Source organism: Oncorhynchus mykiss, chromosome 14 (genome assembly GCF_013265735.2).
Source record: "Oncorhynchus mykiss isolate Arlee chromosome 14, USDA_OmykA_1.1, whole genome shotgun sequence".
NCBI classification, from domain to species: Eukaryota; Metazoa; Chordata; class Actinopteri; order Salmoniformes; family Salmonidae; genus Oncorhynchus; species Oncorhynchus mykiss.
In genome coordinates, this window is record NC_048578.1 from 35,708,706 (window position 1) to 35,733,386 (window position 24,681).

General features: G+C 41.1%; 1 protein-coding gene across 4 annotated transcripts in view; it reads right to left on the reverse strand.

Moving 5' to 3' along the window:
* The window catches only part of LOC110487789 (arf-GAP with Rho-GAP domain, ANK repeat and PH domain-containing protein 3), a 67,927-nt gene extending 44,562 nt beyond the window's left edge, over nt 1–23,365 (reverse strand). For 3 of the 4 annotated variants that reach the window (XM_036943433.1, XM_036943432.1, XM_036943430.1), the window contains exon 1: nt 23,218–23,365. The gene's annotated coding sequence lies outside the window, so the exon portion shown is untranslated. The remainder of the gene's footprint in view (nt 1–23,217) is intronic. The other variant, XM_036943431.1, reaches the window with a different exon arrangement.
* Nucleotides 23,366–24,681: the final 1,316 nt, after the last annotated feature.

Here is a 24,681-nt window from a genome sequence, read left to right on the forward strand (position 1 = left end):
ATTCCCATGCTGCCTGCTCCCATTCCCATGCTGCCTGCTCCCATTCCCATGCTGCCTGCTCCCATTCCCCTGCTTCCATTCCCATTCCTCTGCTGCCTGCTCCCATTCCCATTCCCCTTCTCCCATTCACATGCTGCCTGCTCCCATTCCCCTGCTGCCTGCTCCCATTCCCCTGCTGCCTGCTCCCATTCCCCTGCTGCCTGCTCCCATTCCCATTCCCCTGCTCCCATTCCCATGCTCCCATTCCCCTGCTGCCTGCTCCCATTCCCCTGCTGCCTGCTCCCATTCCCATTCCCCTGCTCCCATTCCCATGCTCCCTGCTCCCATTCCCCTGCTGCCTGCTCCCATTCCCCTGCTCCCTGCTCCCATTCCCATTCCCCTGCTCCCATTCCCATGCTCCCTGCTCCCATTCCCCTGCTGCCTGTTCCCATTCCCCTGCTGCCTGCTCCCATTCCCATGCTGCCTGCTCCCATTCCCATTCCTCTGCTGCCTGCTCCCATTCCACCGCTGCCTGCTCCCATTCCTCTGCTGCCTGCTCCCATTCCCATTCCCCTGCTGCCTGCTCCCATTCCCCTGCTGCCTGCTCCCATTCCCCTGCTGCCTTACTACAGGCTGAGGACTAGTTCTCCTTCCTTATTGTTCAAATGGTGAGAGACCACCCTTTTCACACTATTGTGCCGACCCGACTCAACCCAAACCTGACTGGATGCATAACAAGGCCAGCCCAGTACAGTTCGGCTCAGCACGGCATGCCTCAGAAATGTGTAAATGATACGAGTATATGGCTGCCATCGGACTGTACTCTACATGGTACAACAGTAGTGTGTAGTTCCAGTAGTTAGCTACATGGTAAAACAGTAGTGTGTAGTTCCAGTAGTTAGCTACACCGCTACATGGTAAAACAGTAGTGTGTAGTTCCAGTAGTTAGCTACACCGCTACATGGTAAAACAGTAGTGTGTAGTTTCAGTAGTTAGCTACACGGTAAACAGTAGTGTGTAGTTCCAGTAGTTAGCTACACCACTACATGGTAAACAGTAGTGTGTAGTTCCAGTAGTTAGCTACACCACTACATGGTAAACAGTAGTGTGTAATTCCAGTAGTAAGCTACACCGCTACATGGTAAAACAGTAGTGTGTAGTTCCAGTAGTTAGCTACACCACTACATGGTAAACAGTAGTGTGTAGTTCCAGTAGTTAGCTACACCGCTACATGGTAAAACAGTAGTGTGAAGTTCCAGTAGTTAGCTACATGGTAAAACAGCAGTGTGTAGTTCCAGTAGTAAGCTACACCGCTACATGGTAAAACAGTAGTGTGTAGTTCCAGTAGTTAGCTACACCACTACATGGTAAACAGTAGTGTGTAGTTCCAGTAGTTAGCTACACCGCTACATGGTAAAACAGTAGTGTGAAGTTCCAGTAGTTAGCTACATGGTAAAACAGTAGTGTGTAATTCCAGTAGTAAGCTACACCGCTACATGGTAAAACAGTAGTGTGTAGTTCCAGTAGTTAGCTACACCGCTACATGGTAAAACAGTAGTGTGTAGTTCACGTAGTTAGCTACACCGCTACATGGTAAAACAGTAGTGTGTAGTTCCAGTAGTTAGCTACACCGCTACATGGTAAAACAGTAGTGTGTAGTTCCAGTAGTTAGCTACACCGCTACATGGTAAAACAGTAGTGTGTAGTTCCAGTAGTTAGCTACACCGCTACATGGTAAAACAGTAGTGTGTAGTTCCAGTAGTTAGCTACACCGCTACATGGTAAAACAGCAGTGTGTAGTTCCAGTAGTTAGCTACACCGCTACATGGTAAAACAGTAGTGTGAAGTTCCAGTAGTTAGCTACATGGTAAAACAGCAGTGTGTAGTTCCAGTAGTAAGCTACACCGCTACATGGTAAAACAGTAGTGTGTAGTTCCAGTAGTTAGCTACACCACTACATGGTAAACAGTAGTGTGTAGTTCCAGTAGTTAGCTACACCGCTACATGGTAAAACAGTAGTGTGAAGTTCCAGTAGTTAGCTACATGGTAAAACAGTAGTGTGTAATTCCAGTAGTAAGCTACACCGCTACATGGTAAAACAGTAGTGTGTAGTTCCAGTAGTTAGCTACACCGCTACATGGTAAAACAGTAGTGTGTAGTTCCAGTAGTTAGCTACACCGCTACATGGTAAAACAGTAGTGTGTAGTTCCAGTAGTTAGCTACACCGCTACATGGTAAAACAGTAGTGTGTAGTTCCAGTAGTTAGCTACACCGCTACATGGTAAAACAGTAGTGTGTAGTTCCAGTAGTTAGCTACACCGCTACATGGTAAAACAGTAGTGTGTAGTTCCAGTAGTTAGCTACACCGCTACATGGTAAAACAGCAGTGTGTAGTTCCAGTAGTTAGCTACACCGCTACATGGTAAAACAGTAGTGCGTAGTTCCAGTAGTAGCTACACGGTAAAACAGTAATGAACTACTGAAAACACTACCTATGTTCGAATTTAGTTAAACTACCACCAAGTGTAACAGTTGTTAAAGTACTATGTGAATTTCACCAGGTTCATATATTAATATGTCGTGGTGATTTGTTATTATGCATGTCTGCATCCTGGGAGTAGGGGAGTGTGTACTTACGTTTTGTCCTGCGGTGCTCGTGCTCACATCATTTTGATGCACTGGGATAGGTAAGGCACGCTTTTACTGTCTTCAGAAAAGTTTGATTCTTTTAAGTACAAAGTCATACACACAGTGTTTTGTTCATGAATAATGATGTATATTTAGAGGTTACTCATAAGTGGATGGTATTGTTAAGATACACTTGTAATTGTACTTTTTAGGATGATATTAACATTCTGAATTCAACATGTGGTTAATAGCTAGCTAAGGTATTAGCAGGCTATTGTATGTGTGAACGATGGCTAGCTCCTCGAATGATCCCAGTCCCTCCTATTGTGCATCTGTTGTAGAAAGAGGCGACGATTCTCCAGAACATATGTGCTCTACAAATGTTTTATTTTCTCTTGGATGAAGAGAGTGAATTCTGCTGAATTAAAACTACCTGATCTCCAAAGTCCCAAGTCTATAGTCTCAATCAACCACACACAACGCTGAGTTACAGCGGTGCAGTATAGCACCGGTGACACAAGCTACTGCTAAATATAGTTTAACGTCCACCAAGCTACTCCTAAATATAGATAACCTACTAGTTGAACTGCATATGGTTCACGACTCCCCAACACTGCTTCCAAGTCCCCTCCATGCAAGGCCAAAGGAGTGATGACTGGGGGAGGGTTGTAGATGAAGCAACTCAGTAGTAAATTGACATTCTCATACTGGCCTCCTTCAACAGGAGAGAAAGTGAGAGCTGCTGATCACTGAGATTAACAGAGGAGGAGATATCTGAAGGGGACACTGAGATTAACAGAGGAGGAGAGATCTGAAGGGAACACAGATTAACAGGAGGAGGAGAGTTCTGAAGGGAACACTGAGATTATGAAGAGGAGGAGAGATTTGAAGGGAACACTGAGATTAACAGAGGAGGAGAGATCTGAAGGGAGCACTGAGATTATGAAGAGGAGGAGAGATTTGAAGGGAACACTGAGATTAACAGGAGGAGGAGAGATTTGAAGGGAACACTGAGATTAACAGGAGGAGAGATCTGAAGGAAACACTGAGATTAACAGAGGAGGAGAGATCTGAAGGGGACACTGAGATTAACAGAGGAGAGATCTGAAGGAAACACTGAGATTATGAAGAGGAGGAGAGATTTGAAGGGATCACTGAAATTAACAGAGGAGAGATCTGAAGGGAACACTGAGATTATGAAGAGGAGGAGAGATCTGAAGGGATCACTGAGATTAACAGAGGAGGAGAGATCTGAAGGGAACACTGAGATTAACAGGGGAGGAGAGATCTGATGGGAACACAAAGATCAACAGAGGAGGAGAGATCTGAAGGGAACACTGAGATTAACAGCGGAGGAGAGATCTGAAGGGAACACTGAGATTATGAAGAGGAACAGGGAGTTTTGTTCAATCACTAGATACAGTATCTTTAATAGTCAACTCCTGACAAAACATGGGGAGTTTTTTTTTTTTCAGTGACTAGTCCATTTTAAATAACCTGAATCTAGTTCCTGTTTCGCTTGCAACAAACAAACAAAATCCGGCCTTTGCTTCATCTCTCTCCCATTCAATAGTCTTCATCTCTCTCCTCTTCTCCCCTGTCCATAGTACTTATCTGGGCTAGAGATCTGGGCTCTGTCAGAGCTACAGAAAACACAGGATACAGCTGTCACTCACACACTGGAGGAAAACAGAGACGCCCCACCCTCCTCTAGTGGTAGGATGACAGTAAACTGAAGTGTTGTAGGCTAGCAGAGGTGGTAGGATGATGGTCATCTGTGACAGTAGCTGTATTATTTTCATTTCCCATAACATCAGTATGTCAGGCTACTATACTGAAAGGGGGGTTGGGAAGGGAGGAACAAAATGGCCTCCCCCTGATTTCAAATGATCTTAATCAAAAAATGATGTCATTCAAAACTAACATGATCATTGTTTTTTTGGGGGGGAGGGGGGGGGGGGTAACCATCTCACAGAGTGTGACTTTCAAATATATTTCAAACTCTCAGCGCATTATGCAATGAATCAGCTTTTCATTTTTACACTCAGAGACAGACAGTTTGCATCATTCACACAAGTCTAAAATGTCCTTCCCTTTTTCATTGTTACAGACCTCATAACGTCTCACACAAGACAACATGCAGCTACGAACCCAGTCTTAGTGGGAACTTTTGTCTGCATGAAGAGGTCATGACAGTAACCCCTTCCCTATTTACAGTAGTGGTCATGTGGTTACATTTAGCCAACTAAAATTCTATTTCAAGTTGTCCTATTCAGGACTCTGTTTACAGTACAGAGTCAATCGTTTCTCGGAGCTTGTCGGTGTCTCTCTGTCTGACATTAGCTCGTACAAATGTAAATTGCTTTACATAAAAGCATCTGAGGAAATGAATATCTTGACAGACTTACTGGGTTAATTTGTTCTTAATTGCAACTCAGCCATGTTAACAGCTAGGCACCATGAGGTCTGACCACACATCCAGTCCCTGGCAACACTTTACATTACAGAGAGATTGGCTGCTGTCTTTTTCTTATGGACTTTAATTCATTATGTTACCACTAAGTAATGCTTTGCAAAATCAAGCATGTCTCAGTGCAGTGTTCGGTTGATAGGCAAAATAACAGTGACTGAGAAGGCTGTAAGTGATTCACTGGTATGTTCTAGTGGTCTGAATGTAAAGAAACAACAACAACCGTACTGCCACCCTTAACAGTCTGACGTTAGTCTACATGATGACGTCACCCTAGGTAAACAGGAAGTTACATGGAAAGGGGACTCAACAACATTGTGAAAGAAATATTACAATATGCCTCAGAGGTTCAAACCTCATGGGGTTCAAACCTTTTTTGGCCCACAACCCTATTTTGATATTTGAAAATTCTCACGACCCCAACCATGCGAAAAATAGTATGTACTTTTAGTCAACTGAAAAACCTTCTAACAGTACTTCTGGTTGTCTTCTCAACTCACCATCACATACTTTTAATGTGGGTCTGTGACAGTCAATTGCATATTAGTCTGCATTAACTGCGTTAGCTACTAAGCGTTACAAAGCCTAGTAGTACTAGCCTGCTATTCAGTAATGGTGGGTGTGTTTTATTTTTTTTTATTTTTTTATTTTACCTTTATTTAACCAGGCAAGTCAGTTAAGAACAAATTCTTATTTTCAATGACGGCCTGGGTTAACTGCCGTCATTGAAAATAAGGGGCAGAACGACAGATTTGTACCTTGTCAGCTCCGGGGTTTGAACTCACAACCTTCCGGTTACTAGTCCAACGCTCTAACCACTAGGCTACCCTGCCGCCCCTAATGGTGGGTGTGTGGTCCAAGTCTGGGTTTAAGGGTCTCTTTTCCAAGCTTAAAAAGGATAAACATTCAACACCATGGCCCAGAAAAGTTTGAATACATTGGCCACGTCTGCTGCATAAAAATAAAAAAAATGGAAACTTGGAACTGGGAAATCTCATACTTCAGTGAGTTCAAGACAACTGGGAACTCGGACAAAATAAGCTCAGACTGGGAAGATACGTTTTGAACATTTCCAACTCGGAATTCCAAGTCAGGAACTTCGACCTGAAGATCCCTGATGTCATGAATCAACCTTTTTTCCCCCCACTTTGATTACATATTTTGCCCCCAAGGACTGCCTCACCAACTTCCTGTTCAAGTGAACACAAGGTGAGTCAAAAAATTTATTGTATGCTGCTGCATAAATTATTTAATATCCCAGCGAGATATGTATACTGTAGCTAAGAAAGTAATACTAAGTGTATGTTGTGTAATAAGCTGTTAGTAGCCCATGTGCCTTACCCTGACTTGGTGGTGCACGTGTAGCCTATAGTCTGTTTTAGAGAAATGTCATCAAATATTGTAAGAGCTTTCATTGTCTGATTATGGGTCCCCTTTAATTATCCTACGATTTTGACTTGGTGAACAGGGAGAACACCGTAAGAACGGCCATGTTCTGAATTCTATCGCTGTACATTTCAAAAGTGCTGAACAAATCGTTATATTGACTACGTCCATCCTAGCTCGCTCATTGTCTGAATCCAAATTATGGATGGCCTCTTGTCTGCTTGTCGTCCCCTTATGCCATAGTTTGTACATCTCAATTGTCAGCAGAAACCACATTTGTTTAAGCAAGTCAGCCAAATCAGCTATGTTTTTTTTTTTTAAAGGCAGTAAATGAGGCTAATGAATGGTTTCACTGACTGACAAGGCTCCGCTGATAGCCAGGTGTAGCAGTGATAAAGTGTTGGGACTCTGCTGTTGGGACAGCTGATAGCCAGGTGTAGCAGTGATAAAGTGTTGGGACTCTGCTGTTGGGACAGCTTTATGTAGGCCCTAACAGTTTGTGAGCACCATTTGTCACCATTAGAGTGCAATTAATGTATTGTGTAGTGGTTTTGCTGGCATGCATCTAAAACATTTTTGGGGAGTTTGCCCTACCAAGATTTACATGCTAAAATTGCCCCTGTCTCCACATAGTTTTGTTAACAGGCGCTCAGTGGACGTAGTTTGATTTAGTTTACAACTGAAGTTACCTGCTTCAATATTTCTCAGAGTTCTGTACTCAGCTCCTTTGCCGCCAGTTGCTCTCGGGGTATCCCCTACAGTGGGTGTATTCATTACAGTGGGTGTATCCATTACAGTGGGTGTATCCCCTACAGTGGGTGTATTCATTACAGTGGATGTATCCATTACAGTGGGTGTATTCATTACAGTGGGTGTATCCCCTACAGTGGGTGTATCCCTTACAGTGGGTGTATCCCCTACAGTGGGTGTATCCATTACAGTGGGTGTATCCCCTACAGTGGGTGTATCCCCTACAGTGGGTGTATCCATTACAGTGGGTGTGTTCATTACAGTGGGTGTATCCCCTACAGTGGGTGTATCCCCTACAGTGGGTGTATCCCCTACAGTGGGTGTATCCCCTACAGTGGGTGTATCCCCTACAGTGGGTGTATCCCCTACAGTGGGTGTATCCATTACAGTGGGTGTATCCCCTACAGTGGGTGTATCCATTACAGTGGGTGTGTTCATTACAGTGGGTGTATCCCCTACAGTGGGTGTATCCCCTACAGTGGGTGTATCCACTACAGTGAGTGTATCCACTACAGTGGGTGTATCCATTACAGTGGGTGTATCCATTACAGTGAGTGTATCCCCTACAGTGAGTGTATCCCCTACAGTGAGTGTATCCACTACAGTGAGTGTATCCCCAACAGTGAGTGTATCCCCAACAGTGAGTGTATCCCCAACAGTGAGTGTATCCACTACAGTGGGTGTATCCACTACAGTGGGTGTATCCACTACAGTGGGTGTATCCATTACAGTGGGTGTATTCATTACAGTGGGTGTATCCCCTACAGTGGGTGTATTCATTACAGTGGGTGTATCCCCTACAGTGAGTGTATCCACTACAGTGAGTGTATCCATTACAGTGGGTGTATCCCCTACAGTGGGTGTATCCATTACAGTGGGTGTATTCATTACAGTGGGTGTATCCCCTACAGTGGGTGTATCCATTACAGTGGGTGTATCCATTACAGTGGGTGTATCCATTACAGTGGGTGTATCCATTACAGTGGGTGTATCCCCTACAGTGGGTGTATCCCCTACAGTGGGTGTATCCTTTACAGTGAGTGTATTCATTACAGTGGGTGTATCCATTATAGTAGGTGTATTCATTATAGTAGGTGTATCCATTATAGTGGGTGTATCCATTATAGTAGGTGTATCCATTATAGTGGGTGTATCCATTATAGTAGGTGTATCCATTACAGTAGGTGTATCCATTACAGTGGGTGTATCCATTATAGTAGGTGTATCCATTACAGTGGGTGTATCCATTATAGTAGGTGTATCCCCTACAGTGGGTGTATCCATTACAGTGGGTGTATCCCCTACAGTGAGTGTATCCATTATAGTAGGTGTATCCATTATAGTAGGTGTATTCATTACAGTGGGTGTATCCCCTACAGTGAGTGTATCCATTATAGTAGGTGTATCCATTATAGTAGGTGTATTCATTACAGTGGGTGTATCCCCTACAGTGGGTGTATCCATTATAGTAGGTGTATCCATTATAGTAGGTGTATCCCCTACAGTGGGTGTATCCCCTACAGTGAGTGTATTCATTATAGTGGGTGTATCCATTATAGTAGGTGTATCCATTATAGTAGGTGTATCCATTATAGTAGGTGTATCCATTATAGTGGGTGTATCCATTATAGTGGGTGTATCCATTACAGTGGGTGTATCCATTATAGTAGGTGTATCCATTACAGTGGGTGTATCCCCTACAGTGGGTGTATCCATTACAGTAGGTGTATCCATTACAGTAGGTGTATCCATTACAGTGGGTGTATACATTATAGTGGGTGTATCCATTACAGTGGGTGTATCCCCTACAGTGAGTGTATTCATTACAGTGGGTGTATCCATTACAGTGGGTGTATCCCCTACAGTGAGTGTATTCATTACAGTGGGTGTATCCATTATAGTAGGTGTATCCATTATAGTAGGTGTATCCATTATAGTAGGTGTATCCATTACAGTAGGTGTATCCCCTACAGTGAGTGTATTCATTACAGTGGGTGTATCCATTACAGTGGGTGTATCCCCTACAGTGAGTGTATCCCCTACAGTGGGTGTATTCATTATAGTAGGTGTATCCATTACAGTGGGTGTATCCATTATAGTAGGTGTATCCATTATAGTAGGTGTATCCATTATAGTAGGTGTATCCATTATAGTAGGTGTATCCATTACAGTAGGTGTATCCATTACAGTGGGTGTATCCATTATAGTAGGTGTATCCATTACAGTAGGTGTATCCATTACAGTAGGTGTATCCATTACAGTAGGTGTATCCCCTACAGTGAGTGTATTCATTACAGTGAGTGTATCCATTATAGTAGGTGTATCCATTACAGTGGGTGTATCCATTACAGTAGGTGTATCCATTACAGTGGGTGTATCCATTATAGTAGGTGTATTCATTACAGTGGGTGTATCCATTATAGTAGGTGTATTCATTACAGTGGGTGTATCCATTATAGTAGGTGTATTCATTACAGTGGGTGTATCCATTATAGTAGGTGTATTCATTACAGTGGGTGTATCCATTATAGTAGGTGTATCCATTACAGTAGGTGTATCCCCTACAGTGAGTGTATTCATTACAGTGAGTGTATCCATTATAGTAGGTGTATCCATTATAGTAGGTGTATCCATTATAGTGGGTGTATTCATTACAGTGGGTGTATCCATTATAGTGGGTGTATCCATTACAGTAGGTGTATCCATTATAGTGGGTGTATTCATTACAGTGGGTGTATTCATTACAGTGGGTGTATTCATTACAGTGGGTGTCTTCATTACAGTGGGTGAATTCATTATAGTGGGTGAATTCATTACAGTGGGTGTATCCCCTACAGTGGGTGTATCCATTACAATGGGTGTATCCCCTACAGTGGGTGTATCCCCTACAGTGGGTGTATCCCCTACAGTGGGTGTATTCATTACAGTGGGTGTAACCATTATAGTGGGTGTATCCATTACAGTGGGTGTATCCCCTACAGTGAGTGTATCCATTATAGTAGGTGTATCCATTACAGTAGGTGTATCCATTATAGTAGGTGTATCCATTATAGTAGGTGTATCCATTATAGTAGGTGTATCCATTATAGTAGGTGTATCCATTATAGTAGGTGTATCCATTATAGTAGGTGTATTCATTACAGTGGGTGTATCCCCTACAGTGGGTGTATCCCCTACAGTGGGTGTATCCCCTACAGTGGGTGTATTCATTACAGTGGGTGTATCCATTACAGTGGGTGTATTCATTACAGTGGGTGTATCCCCTACAGTGGGTGTATTCATTACAGTGGGTGTATCCATTGCAGTGGGTGTATCCCCTACAGTGGGTGTATCCCCTACAGTGGGTGTATCCCCTACAGTGGGTGTATACATTACAGTGGGTGTATTCATTACAGTGGGTGTATCCCCTACAGTGGGTGTATCCCCTACAGTGGGTGTATTCATTACAGTGGGTGTATTCATTACAGTGGGTGTATTCATTACAGTGGGTGTATTCATTACAGTACGTGTATATGGCATATGGAGACATATTCATAAGTAGAGTGCAGAGTCCTGCCCTCCAACCCGCCCAAGATGGAGCCCCATCTGTGCAAAACCCACCATTCGATCCCATATGGAATCTGTTTTTCATCAATATGGCCACGCAGCACACTAGTCAGCCAATATGGAATCTGTTTATCATCAATATGGCCACGCAGCACACTGAATATCCAATATGGAATCTGTTTATCATCAATATGGCCACGCATCACACTGGACAGCCAATATGGAATCTGTTTTTCATCAATATGGCCACGCAGCACACTGAACATCCCCTGTGCCGTTTCATGCTCGTGAATCGTGAGACAGAACAGTATATCCTCGTGAGTAGAACCCCCAGACATGTATACCGAACAGAAGTCAATGCATGGGCATCTCGGCCCTCACAGCTAACGTCCATTTGGAGAGCATGAGCAGGGGAGTTGAGTCGTTCAGTCAGTTTCCTCTTGATTACTAGCAATAGAATCAATTATTTGTTTAACAGTGTCATCTTAAAAAAAGGTATTGACGTGAGTTTCTGTGCCCACACATTGTTTTCACCATATCAATTTCAGCCGCCCGGTAACATCAAAGTCTCTGCAATATTGTGTGGTTTCGTAGAGAAGCGGGCCTAGTCATTCACCGTGGGAATGATTCAAGTGCGGCCTTTTCCCAAGATCTTAAGGGCTCTATCTGGTTTAATTTTATCTTTTAGATTTGAAAATGTTTTATTTAGATTTAAGGGTAACCACATTATAATGACTGAGATAGAGACAATATTATAATACAGTATACAGAGCATTTGGAAAGTATTCAGACCCCTTCGTTTCATCCACATTTTGTTACGTTACAGCCTTTATTATAAAATGGATTAAATATATACATTTTTTTCAATCTACACACAAAACCCCATAATGACAAAGCAAAAACAGGTTTACCTTCTTTACAAAAGTAAAAAAGTATTCAGACCCTTTTGCTATGAGACTCGAAATTGATCTTGATTGGAGTCCACCTGTGGTAAATTCAATTGATTGGACATGATTTGGAAAGGCACCTGTTTATATAAAAGGTTCAACAGTAGATGTTTTTTTTTTTCTCTGACATGCACTAAGCCATGAGGTCGAAGGAATTGTCCGTAGAGCACCGAGACTCTCAGACCACGAGAAACAAGATTCTCTGATCTGATGAAACCAAGATTTTACTTTTTGGCCTGAATGCCAAGTGTCACGTCTGGAGGAAATCTGGCACCATCCCTACGATGAAGCATGGTGGTGGTAGCATCATGCTGTGGGGATGTTTTTCAGCAGCAGGGACTGGGAGACTAGTCAGGATCGAGGGAAAGATGAACAGAGCGAAGTACAGAGAGATCCTTGATGAAAACCTGCTCCAGAGAGCTCAAGACCTCAGACTGGGGTGAAGGTTCACCTTCCAACAGGGCAACGACCCTAAGCGCACAGCCAAGACAATGCAGGAATGGCTTCGGGACAAGTTTCTGAATGTCCTTGAGTGGCCGAACCAGAGCCCGGACTTGAACCCGATCGAACATCTCTGGAGAGACCTGAAAATAGTTGTGCAGCGACGCTCCCCATCAAACCTGTAAGAGCTTGACAGGATCTACAGAGAATAATGGGAGAAACTCCCTAAATACAGTGGTAAAAAATAATTTAAAGTACTACTTAAGAAATTTTGGGGGGTCTGTACTATTTATATATTTTGGCAACTTTTACTTTACTACATTCCAAAAGAAAATAATATACTTTTTACTCCATACATTTTCCCTGACACCCAAAAGTTACATGTTGAGTGTTTAGCAGGACAGGAAAATGGTCCTATTCACACACTTATCAACAGAACACATGGTCATCCCTACTGCCTCTGATCTGGCAGACTTACTAAACACAAAATGTATAATTTGTAAATTATGTTTGAGTGCCATAATTTGCAAATAAATTCATTAAAAATCCTACACTGTGATTTTCTGGATTTGTTTTCTCATTTTGTCTGTCATAGTTGAAGTGTACCTATGATGAAAATTACAGGCCTTTCTCATCTTTTTAAGTGGGAGAACTTGCACAATTGGTGGCTGTCTAAATACTTTTTTGCCCCACTGTATGTCTTGTGACACTAGACACATTAGGGAAGCCATAGAAAAAGGAATCTGGTTGCTATCCCTTTCACTGCTCAATAGGGACACATAGGAACGCAGAGGTTTCTAAATAAGAGTCACATCCTGATTTGATTTTTCTCAGGCTTTCGCCTGCAATATCAGTTCTGTTATACTCAGACAATATTTTTACAGTTTTGGAAACTTTAGAGTGTTTTCTATCCTAAGCTGTCAATTATCTGCATATTCTATTATCTGGTCCTGAAAAATTGCCCGTTTACTTTGGGAACGTTATTTTTCCAAAAATGAAAATAGTGCCCCCTAGTTTCAAGAGGTTAACTATATTTGACCAATTCCATTTACTTTTGATACTTAAGTATATTTAGAACCAAAAACTTTTTTACGTTTACTCATGTAGTATTTGGGTGACTTTTACTTGAGTAATTTTCTGTTAAGGTATCTGTACTTTAACTCAAGTATGACAATTGGGTACTTTTTCCACCACTGCCAAAATACAGGTGTGCCAAGCTTGTAGCGTCATACCCAAGAAGACTCAAGGCTGTAATCGCTGCCGAATGTGCTTCAACAAAATACAGAGTAAAGGGTCGGAATACTTATGCAAATGTGATATTTCAGTTTAGTTTTTTTATATACATTTGCAAAAACGTCTAAAACCTGTTTTTGCTTTGTCATTATGTGTAGATTGGGGGGGGGGGGGGATTATTTAATCAATATTATAATAAGGCTGTAACAAAATGTGGAAAAAGTCAAGGGGTCTGAATACTTTCCGTATGCACTGTACCAGTCAAACGTTTGGACACACCAACTCACTCGTCTTAATTTGTGGAATTTCTTTCCTTCTTAATGTGCTTGAGCCAATCAGTTGTGTTGTGACAAGGTAGGGGTGGTATACAGATGGTCTTTAACCAAATAGGGCTAAGTCCATATTATGGCAAGCACAGCTGAAATAAGCAAAGACAAATGACAGTCCATCATTACTTTAAGATATGAACGTCAGTTAATCCGGAACATTTCAAGAACTTTAAGTTTCTTCAAGTGCAGTTGCAAAAACCAACAAGCACTATGATGAAACTGGCTCTCATGAGGACCGCCACAGGAATGGAAGACCCAGAGTTACCTCTGTTGCAGAGGATAAATTCATTAGAGTTACCAGCCTCAGAAATGTGCAATTATCTGCACCTCAGATTTCAGCCCAGATAAATACTACAGAGTTTAAGTAACAGACACATCTCAACATCAACTGTTCAGAGGAGACTGCGTGCATCAGGCCTTTGTGGTCGAATTTCTGCAAAGAAACCACTACTAAAAGAACACCAATAAGAAGAAGAGACTTGCTTGGGCCAAGAAACACGAGCAATGGACATTAGACTGGTGGAAATATGTCCTTCTGTCTGATGAGTTCAAACTGGACATTTTGAGTTCCAACCGCTGTGTCTTTGTGAGACGCAAGAGCAGGTGAACGGATGATCTCTGCATGTGTGGTTCCCACCATGAAGCATGGAGGAGGTGGTGTGATGGTGCTTTGCTGGTGACACTGTGATTTATTTAGGATTCAAGGCACACTTAGACAGTATGGCTACTACAGCATTCTGCAGCAATATGCCATCCCATCTGGTTTGCACTTAGTGGGACTATCATTTATTTTTCAACAGGACAATGACCCAACACACACCTCCAGGCTGTGTAAGGGCTATTTGACCAAGAAGGAGAGTGATGGTGTTCTGTATCAGATGACCTGGCCTCCACAATCACCCGACTTCAACCAAATTGAGATGGTTTGGGATGAGTTGGACCTCAGAGTGAAGGAAAAACAGCCAACAAGTGCTCAGCATATGTTGGAACTCCTTCAAGACTGTTGGAAAAGCATTCCACATGAAGCTGGTTGAGAGAATGCTAAGAGTGTGCAAATCTGCCATCAAGGCAAAAGGGTGGCTACTTTGAAGAATCTCAAATATAAAATGTATTTTGATTTATTTAACACTTGTTTTTGGTTACTACATGATTCCATATGTGTTATTTCCATAGTTTTGATGTCTTCACTATTATTCTGTGGAAAATAGTAAAAAGAAAGAAAAACCCTTGAAAGAAAAACCCTTGACTGGTACTGTATATATATATTTATTTTCAGCATTTTGGAAATTCTCTTGCATCCTCATATCACAGTCCTAGTTTGGGAACAGCTGCTCTAAATTCATAACCCATTCAAACATGACCTTCCAGAAACGTAATGTCCCCCAACTCCAACTCTCCACTCGTAAATCAAGTCAAACAATTAGCGGAAGCGGACAAGTGGTGAAGTCAAAATGTATTTTCCAAACGGAGGAGGACGGAGGGAGGATCCAAGCAGGCCTCTGGGTTACATACAGGATGCTGGCTGAGCTGGTTGGGGGGGGGGTAGGCTGTAGATAAGTAACAGGGAAGCACTATTGTGAGACACAATATGTCATTGTTCAGCGCTAGGCTAGCTATGGCCTCCACGCTGCCTGGATGACAGTACAGGCCTGTGTACTAACTAGCTAACAAGCTCAGTCACATTTTAGTCTCTCTCTCTCGCTCTCTCGGGAAGACATCTGACTGAGACAGTGTTTTAGTCCGGCACACGCTGTCCCTCTTTCTTGGGGAAAAAAACAACATTAAGACACAGTGTGGAAGGAGCTTCTTCTGAACACACATGGTTAGATCAACCACTTAGAGCAGTAAAACCAAAAAAAAAACTGACAAAACTCCCAGAAAGTCATAAATCAGGAGTTAATCTGTGTCGTCCCTGTCGCTCTACGAAGGAGGAGAGATGGCAGTATGAGACATAGATCTGTACACCTAGATGACAGGCCTAAGTATCCCTTTCTGACGCATACAGCAATCTACATTACTTACTGTACACCCTTGTTATTTTACTGCTGCTCTTCATTATTTGTCAGTTTTATCTCTTACTTTTTTTGGGGGGGGAGGGGGTATTTTCTTAAAACTGCATTGTTGGTTAAAGGCTTGTAAGGAAGCATTTCCTGTTGTATTCAGTGCATGTGACAAATAATAACTGTAGTCAAATCAAATTGTATCAGTCACATGACAATCCATCCAATGCTGTCAAATCCACCTCTTCTCTCCCTCAAAACCACATGTTATTGGTCTCATAACACATGGTTAGCAGATGTTATTGTTGAGTGTAGCGTAATGCTTGTAAAAAGGATTTCCTGGGCTAACAATGTAAGAGATAATACATTTAAAAAATAATAATACTGCACCGTTTCCTGTAATCATTAGAATGTGCCCGCTTTAATGTATCATGTATATTTGCATGGCGGCTCTGGAGGACAATTCCAAGGCAAAGGAATTATGGTTTGGCTCAGATTCTTCACTTTAAAACGTTTAAACATCTGCCCCCGAATTCAGATTCAAAAGATAGCCGACACCCCATTCTTTATGCAGACACGACACCTCGAGTTTGAAAAAAAAAAAAAATATATATATATATATATGGGTTGTTGAACTAGAAAATGCGTAATTATGAATAACGAATATCCATTATTTTCATGGTGATATATCCTGAATAAGTACACAAAACTAGAAATGTGCAATTCTTTATTTATTTTATTTCACCTTTATTTAACTAGGCAAGTCAGTTAAGAACACATTCTTATTTTCAATGACGGCCTAGGAACAGTGGGTTAACTGCCTCGTTCAGGGGCAGAACGACAGATTTTCACCTTGTCAGCTCGGGGAATCTAATCTTGCAATTTTACAGTTAACTAGTCCAATGCTATAACGACCTGCCTCTCTCTCGTTGCACTCCACAAGGAGACTGCCTGTTACACGAACGCAGTAAGCCAAGGTCAGTTGCTAGCTAGCATTAAAAACATATCTTATAAAAAACAATCAATCATAATCACTAGTTAACTACACATGGTTGATGATATTACTAGATATTATCTAGCGTGTCCTGCGTTGCATATAATCTGACTGAGCATACAAGTATCTAAGTATCTGACTGAGCGATGGTAGGCAGAAGCAGGCGCGTAAACATTCATTCAAACAGCACTTTCGTGCGTTTTGCCAGCAGCTGTTTATTGTGCGTCAAGCATTGCGCTGTTTAGGACTTCAAGCCTATCAACTCCTGAGATGAGGCTGGTGTAACCGAAGTGAAAGGGCTAGCTAGTTAGCGCGTGCTAATAGCGTTTCAAACGTCACTCGCTCTGAGCCTTCTAGTAGTTGTTTCCCTTGCTCCGCATGGATAACGCTGCTTCGATGGTGGCTGTTGTTGTGTTGTTGGTTCAAGCACAGGGAGGAGCGAGGAGAGGGACGGAAGCTATACTGTTACACTGGCAATACTAAAGTGCCTATAAGAACATCTAATAGAGTCCAATGTTAATGAAATACAAATGGTATAGAGGGAAATAGTTCTATAATAACTACAACCTAAAACCTCTTACCTGGGAATATTGAAGACTCATGTTAAAAGGAACCACCAGGTTTCATATGTTCTCATGTTCTGAGCAAGGAACTGAAACGTTGGAGAAGAAAGTAAAAGTGCAATATGTGCAACACTTTGTTTCTGCATTATTTAAACCAAATTGAACACGTTTCATTATTTACTTGAGGCTAAATTGATTTTATTGATGTATTATTTTAAAGTTAAAATAAGTGTTCATTCAGTATTGTTGTAATTGTCATTATTACAAATAAATAAATGTAAAAATAATTTTTTTAAATGCTCAAAAAATTAAATAATAAAAAATAAAATAAAATCGGCCAATTAATCAGTATCTGCTTTTTTGGTCCTCCTATAATCGGTATCGGTGTTGAAAAATCATAATCGTTCGACCTCTAGTAAAAACACTAACCAATTGGTAGGTCTACTTTTACTTGTTACTTCTGTGAACTTTCATTATCCTCCCTCATAAAGAAGTAAAATTAGAAAATATCTTTCAAGTGTAACGGAATTACAATGCAATGATTCTTAAAAACTTACAGGAGGCAAAGAATTGACCCAAAACTAAAATACAAGTGTTTATATTAGTTGGCAGGGTTCTTTATGTCAACATTATTGGGTTTTTATGTACAGTACCAGTCAAAAGTTTGGACACACCTACTCATTACAGGGTTTCTCTTTATATTTACCATTTTCTACATTGTAAAATAATAGTGAAATCAAAACTATGAAATGACACATATGGATTCATGTAGTAACGGGGAAAAAAAGTGTCAAACAATTCAAAAGTATATTTCATTTTTGAAATTCTTCAAAGTAGTCATGTTTTGACTTAATGACAGATTTGCACACTCTTGGCATTCTCTCAACCAGCTTCATGAGGTAGTCACCAGGAATGCATTTCAATTAAGGAAAGCGGAACAGAAAATCAAAGTAAACGTAATGTTAACTCTGGAGGTTTGAAGTCGTCTTTGTTGATTAATAAATGTAATTGGAAATAGTTCTGTATTGATCCGTAGCGTGAATTACTTTTACTTTATTTAACTAGGAAGCCAGTTAAGAACAAATTCTTATCTACAATGACACCCTACCAAAAGGCAAAAAGCCTCGTGGGGTCTGGGATAAAAAAATAAAAGACAAAACCCACATCACGACAAGAGAGACAACACAGCACTACATAAAGAGAGACACCACAGCACTACATAAAGAGAGACACCACAACACTACATAAAGAGAGACACCACAACACTACATAAAGAGAGACACCACAACACTACATAAAGAGAGACACCACAACACTACATAAAGAGAGACAACACTACATAAAGAGAGACACCACAACACTACATAAAGAGAGACACCACAACACTACATAAAGAGAGACACCACAACACTACATAAAGAGAGACAACACTACATAAAGAGAGACACCACAACACTACATAAAGAGAGACACCACAACACTACATAAAGAGAGACACCACAACACTACATAAAGAGAGACAACACTACATAAAGAGAGACAACACTACATAAAGAGAGACACCACAACACTACATAAAGAGAGACACCACAACACTACATAAAGAGAGACACCACAACACTACATAAAGAGAGACACCACAACACTACATAAAGAGAGACACCACAACACTACATAAAGAGAGACAACACAACACTACATAAAGAGAGACACCACAACACTACATAAAGAGAGACACCACAACACTACATAAAGAGAGACACCACAACACTACATAAAGAGAGACACCACAACACTACATAAAGAGAGACAACACAACACTACATAAAGAGAGACAACACAACACTACATAAAGAGAGACACCACAACACTACATAAAGAGAGACACCACAACACTACATAAAGAGAGACAACACAACACTACATAAAGAGAGACAACACTACATAAAGAGAGACAACACAGCACTACATAAAGAGAGACACCACAACACTACATAAAGAGAGACAACACAGCACTACATAAAGAGAGACAACACAGCACTACATAAAGAGAGACAACACAGCACTACATAAAGAGAGACACCACAACACTACATAAAGAGAGACAACACAACACTACATAAAGAGAGACAACACAACACTACATAAAGAGAGACAACACAACACTACATAAAGAGAGACACCACAACACTACATAAAGAGAGACAACACTACATAAAGAGAGACAACACAACACTACATAAAGAGAGACAACACAGCACTACATAAAGAGAGACACCACAACACTACATAAAGAGAGACACCACAACACTACATAAAGAGAGACACCACAACACTACATAAAGAGAGACAACACAGCACTACATAAAGAGGGACAACACTACATAAAGAGAGACACCACAACACTACATAAAGAGAGACACCACAACACTACATAAAGAGAGACACCACAACACTACATAAAGAGAGACAACACAGCACTACATAAAGAGAGACACCACAACACTACATAAAGAGAGACACCACAACACTACATAAAGAGAGACACCACAACACTACATAAAGAGAGACAACACAGCACTACATAAAGAGGGACAACACTACATAAAGAGAGACACCACAACACTACATAAAGAGAGACACCACAACACTACATAAAGAGAGACACCACAACACTACATAAAGAGAGACACCACAACACTACATAAAGAGAGACACCACAACACTACATAAAGAGAGACACCACAACACTACATAAAGAGAGACACCACAACACTACATAAAGAGAGACACCACAACACTACATAAAGAGGGACAACACTACATAAAGAGAGACACCACAACACTACATAAAGAGAGACACCACAACACTACATAAAGAGAGACACCACAACACTACATAAAGAGAGACACCACAACACTACATAAAGAGAGACACCACAACACTACATAAAGAGGGACAACACTACATAAAGAGAGACACCACAACACTACATAAAGAGAGACACCACAACACTACATAAAGAGAGACACCACAACACTACATAAAGAGAGACAACACTACATAAAGAGAGACAACACTACATAAAGAGAGACACCACAACACTACATAAAGAGAGACACCACAACACTACATAAAGAGAGAACACTACAACACTACATAAAGAGAGACACCACAACACTACATAAAGAGGGACAACACTACATAAAGAGAGACACCACAACACTACATAAAGAGAGACACCACAACACTACATAAAGAGAGACACCACAACACTACATAAAGAGAGACAACACTACATAAAGCGAGACACCACAACACTACATAAAGAGAGACACCACAACACTACATAAAGAGAGACACCACAACACTACATAAAGAGAGACAACACTACATAAAGCGAGACACCACAACACTACATAAAGAGAGACACCACAACACTACATAAAGAGAGAACACTACACTACATAAAGAGAGACACCACAACACTACATAAAGAGGGACAACACTACATAAAGAGAGACACCACAACACTACATAAAGAGAGACACCACAACACTACATAAAGAGAGACACCACAACACTACATAAAGAGAGACAACACAGCACTACATAAAGAGAGACACCACAACACTACATAAAGAGAGACACCACAACACTACATAAAGAGAGACACCACAACACTACATAAAGAGAGACACCACAACACTACATCAAGAGAGACACCACAACACTACATAAAGAGAGACACCACAACACTACATAAAGAGAGAACACTACACTACATAAAGCGAGACACCACAACACTACATAAAGAGAGACACCACAACACTACATAAAGAGAGAACACTACACTACATAAAGAGAGACACCACAACACTACATAAAGAGAGACACCACAACACTACATAAAGAGAGAACACTACACTACATAAAGCGAGACACCACAACACTACATAAAGAGAGACACCACAACACTACATAAAGAGAGAACACTACACTACATAAAGAGAGACACCACAACACTACATAAAGAGAGACACCACAACACTACATAAAGAGAGACACCACAACACTACATAAAGAGAGACAACACTACATAAAGAGAGACACCACAACACTACATAAAGAGAGACACCACAACACTACATAAAGAGAGACAACACTACATAAAGAGAGACACCACAACACTACATAAAGAGAGACACCACAACACTACATAAAGAGAGACACCACAACACTACATAAAGAGAGACAACACAACACTACATAAAGAGAGACAACACTACATCAAGAGAGACACCACAACACTACATAAAGAGAGACCTAAGACAACACTACATAAAGAGAGACACCACAACACTACACAAGAGACACCACAACACTACATAAAGAGACACCACAACACTACATAAAGAGAGACAACACTACATAAAGAGAGACAACACTACATAAAGAGAGACACCACACCACTACATAAAGAGAGACACCACACCACTACATAAAGAGAGACACCACAACACTACATAAAGAGAGACACCACAACACTACATAAAGAGAGACAACACTACATAAAGAGAGACACCACAACACTACATAAAGAGAGACACCACAACACTACATAAAGAGAGACACCACTACATAAAGAGAGACACCACAACACTACATAAAGAGAGACACCACAACACTACATAAAGAGAGACACCACAACACTACATAAAGAGAGACAACACAGCACTACATAAAGAGAGACACCACAACACTACATAAAGAGAGACACCACAACACTACATAAAGAGAGACAACACAGCACTACATAAAGAGAGACACCACAACACTACATAAAGAGAGACAACACAGCACTACATAAAGAGAGACCTAAGACAACATAGCAAGGCAGCAACAAATGACAACACAGCATGGTAGCAACACAACATGACAACAACATGGTAGCAGCACAAAACATGGTACAAACATTATTGGGCATGGACAATAACACAAATGGCAAGAAGAGGCAACAATACATCACGCAAAGCTAAATTACATGTGAAACGCTGTTACAAATCTATGCTACACCACACTACACCACATATAAAACCTAAAACAGGGTCACAGATAATGATGGCTGTAGTGTCCATCTATTGACAGAGAGAGAGGCCTCTGGAGGTCAAACATCTAATGACCAAAGACTGACCCAAGCAGCTCTGAGACACTCATACAGGAGGAATATAGAGGAACTATCATCTGGGCCTTGCTACAAGTGGCACTGACACTGAACAACATAACATTCAGCCATTCATGACATTGTAATTTAAATTAATAAATCTCACTCATCACAATCCCCAAAAAAACATAGCTAAAATTGGGAAGTATTTTAAATGAGAAATTCCAGTGAGTATTTTAAAGTTGTCTCTCCGTCCTCTGCTGGTGCACTGTCTAACAAATAACTTACTGATTCAATCAGGTTTCAGCTGTGAAACTATACAACAGACAGATTCCAAGACCCCAAAACCCACTCAAGATGAAAAGGATCTGATGTGCCCCTGGCAAATCTACAATGGGGTGGGTCTGTAAACCCATAGCCTACAGCAAAACAGACAGGTGATAGTATAATGGGTGAAATTTTACAATAGGCTCACATGCCAAGCCAATGTGGTGTCATGAGATAGGCTACTCTTAAACATGGTAATAAAAATATATATTTTTAAATTGTCAAATAAATCATTACACAGAATCTATTTAATTATTCTGCGGTAGGCCTACACAACTCCACAAGTAACATATGACGACAATATTGATAAATAATACTGATAATTTAAATCATTATTAGTCCTTTAGCAAAAAAAATATGTATTGAAAAAGAGCACAATCTCATGCTGCCGCATGTTGCCCACACACAGTGCGAACTCTGAAACGCTTTGAGTCTAATAATATGATAATCATGCATTACCTTTAGCTGTGTTTCGATGTGCGTGGTTGTTATCCCAATGGAACGTCTACATTCTTGAATCGCTCGGTTTTTTGGTTGAGCAGCGGAGGAAGAACTATCCCTGTCGGCAACTTTGTTGCAATGGTCAGTTTACTCTGCAAAGTATCAAGGATATCGCACTTAAAGGGGAGGGCGGCGAAGGAGTTTTGCCGAGATTTTTCCTGTTCAACAAACTCATTATCCCACAACTTTAAAGACATAATGGTAATTCATAAACAGAAATTAAATCTTTTGACTCCATTACTTTGCTTTTGCAAGATAAATAAAAAATTGTTTTGTTTCACTTTCATAATAGTCATAATGCTAAAGAACTGACAGCTTGCCATCAGGTCATTTAATTATACTGTGTTGGGGTCCCATGCTCTTATTTTATAAACATTCCCTATTGCCTGCAAAATAACAAAAAAGACTACACAGCATGTGCAATATGTAGCCTGCCGCTTGGGGTTAGTTTAGGTTAGCTGCATGTTGGGAAAAGTAATGTGATGTGGGCTTCAATAGGCCTACTGGTACAATAGACCATGTGATGTGGGCTTCAATAGGCCTACTGATACAATAGACCATGTGATGTGGGCTTCAATAGGCCTACTGGTACAATAGACCATGTGATGTGGGCTTCAATAGGCCTACTGGTACAATAGACCATGTGATGTGGGCTTCAATAGGCCTACTGGTACAATAGACCATGTGATGTGGGCTTCAATAGATCTACTGGTACAATAGACCATGTGATGTGGGCTTCAATAGATCTACTGGTACAATAGACCATGTGATGTGGGCTTCAATAGGCCTACTGGTACAATAGACCATGTGATGTGGGCTTCAATAGGCCTACTGGTACAATAGACCATGTGATGTGGGCTTCAATAGATCTACTGGTACAATAGACCATGTGATGTGGGCTTCAATAGGCCTACTGGTACAATAGACCATGTGATGTGGGCTTCAATAGGCCTACTGGTACAATAGACCATGTGATGTGGGCTTCAATAGGCCTACTGGTACAATAGACCATGTGATGTGGGCTTCAATAGGCCTACTGGTACAATAGACCATGTGATGTGGGCTTCAATAGGCCTACTGGTACAATAGACCATGTGATGTGGGCTTCAATAGGCCTACTGGTACAATAGACCATGTGATGTGGGCTTCAATAGGCCTACTGGTACAATAGACCATGTGATGTGGGCTTCAATAGGCCTACTGGTACAATAGACCATGTGATGTGGGCTTCAATAGGCCTACTGGTACAATAGACCATGTGATGTGGGCTTCAATAGATCTACTGGTACAATAGACAACCTGATGAGAGATCAGAATTTTGAATATCTACAAAAAATGTGGATGTTAAGGTGTAACTAAAATGTGGTCCTGGATATTTCCTGAGCCCCCTCACCCTTCCTGACACTCACACTCACACACACA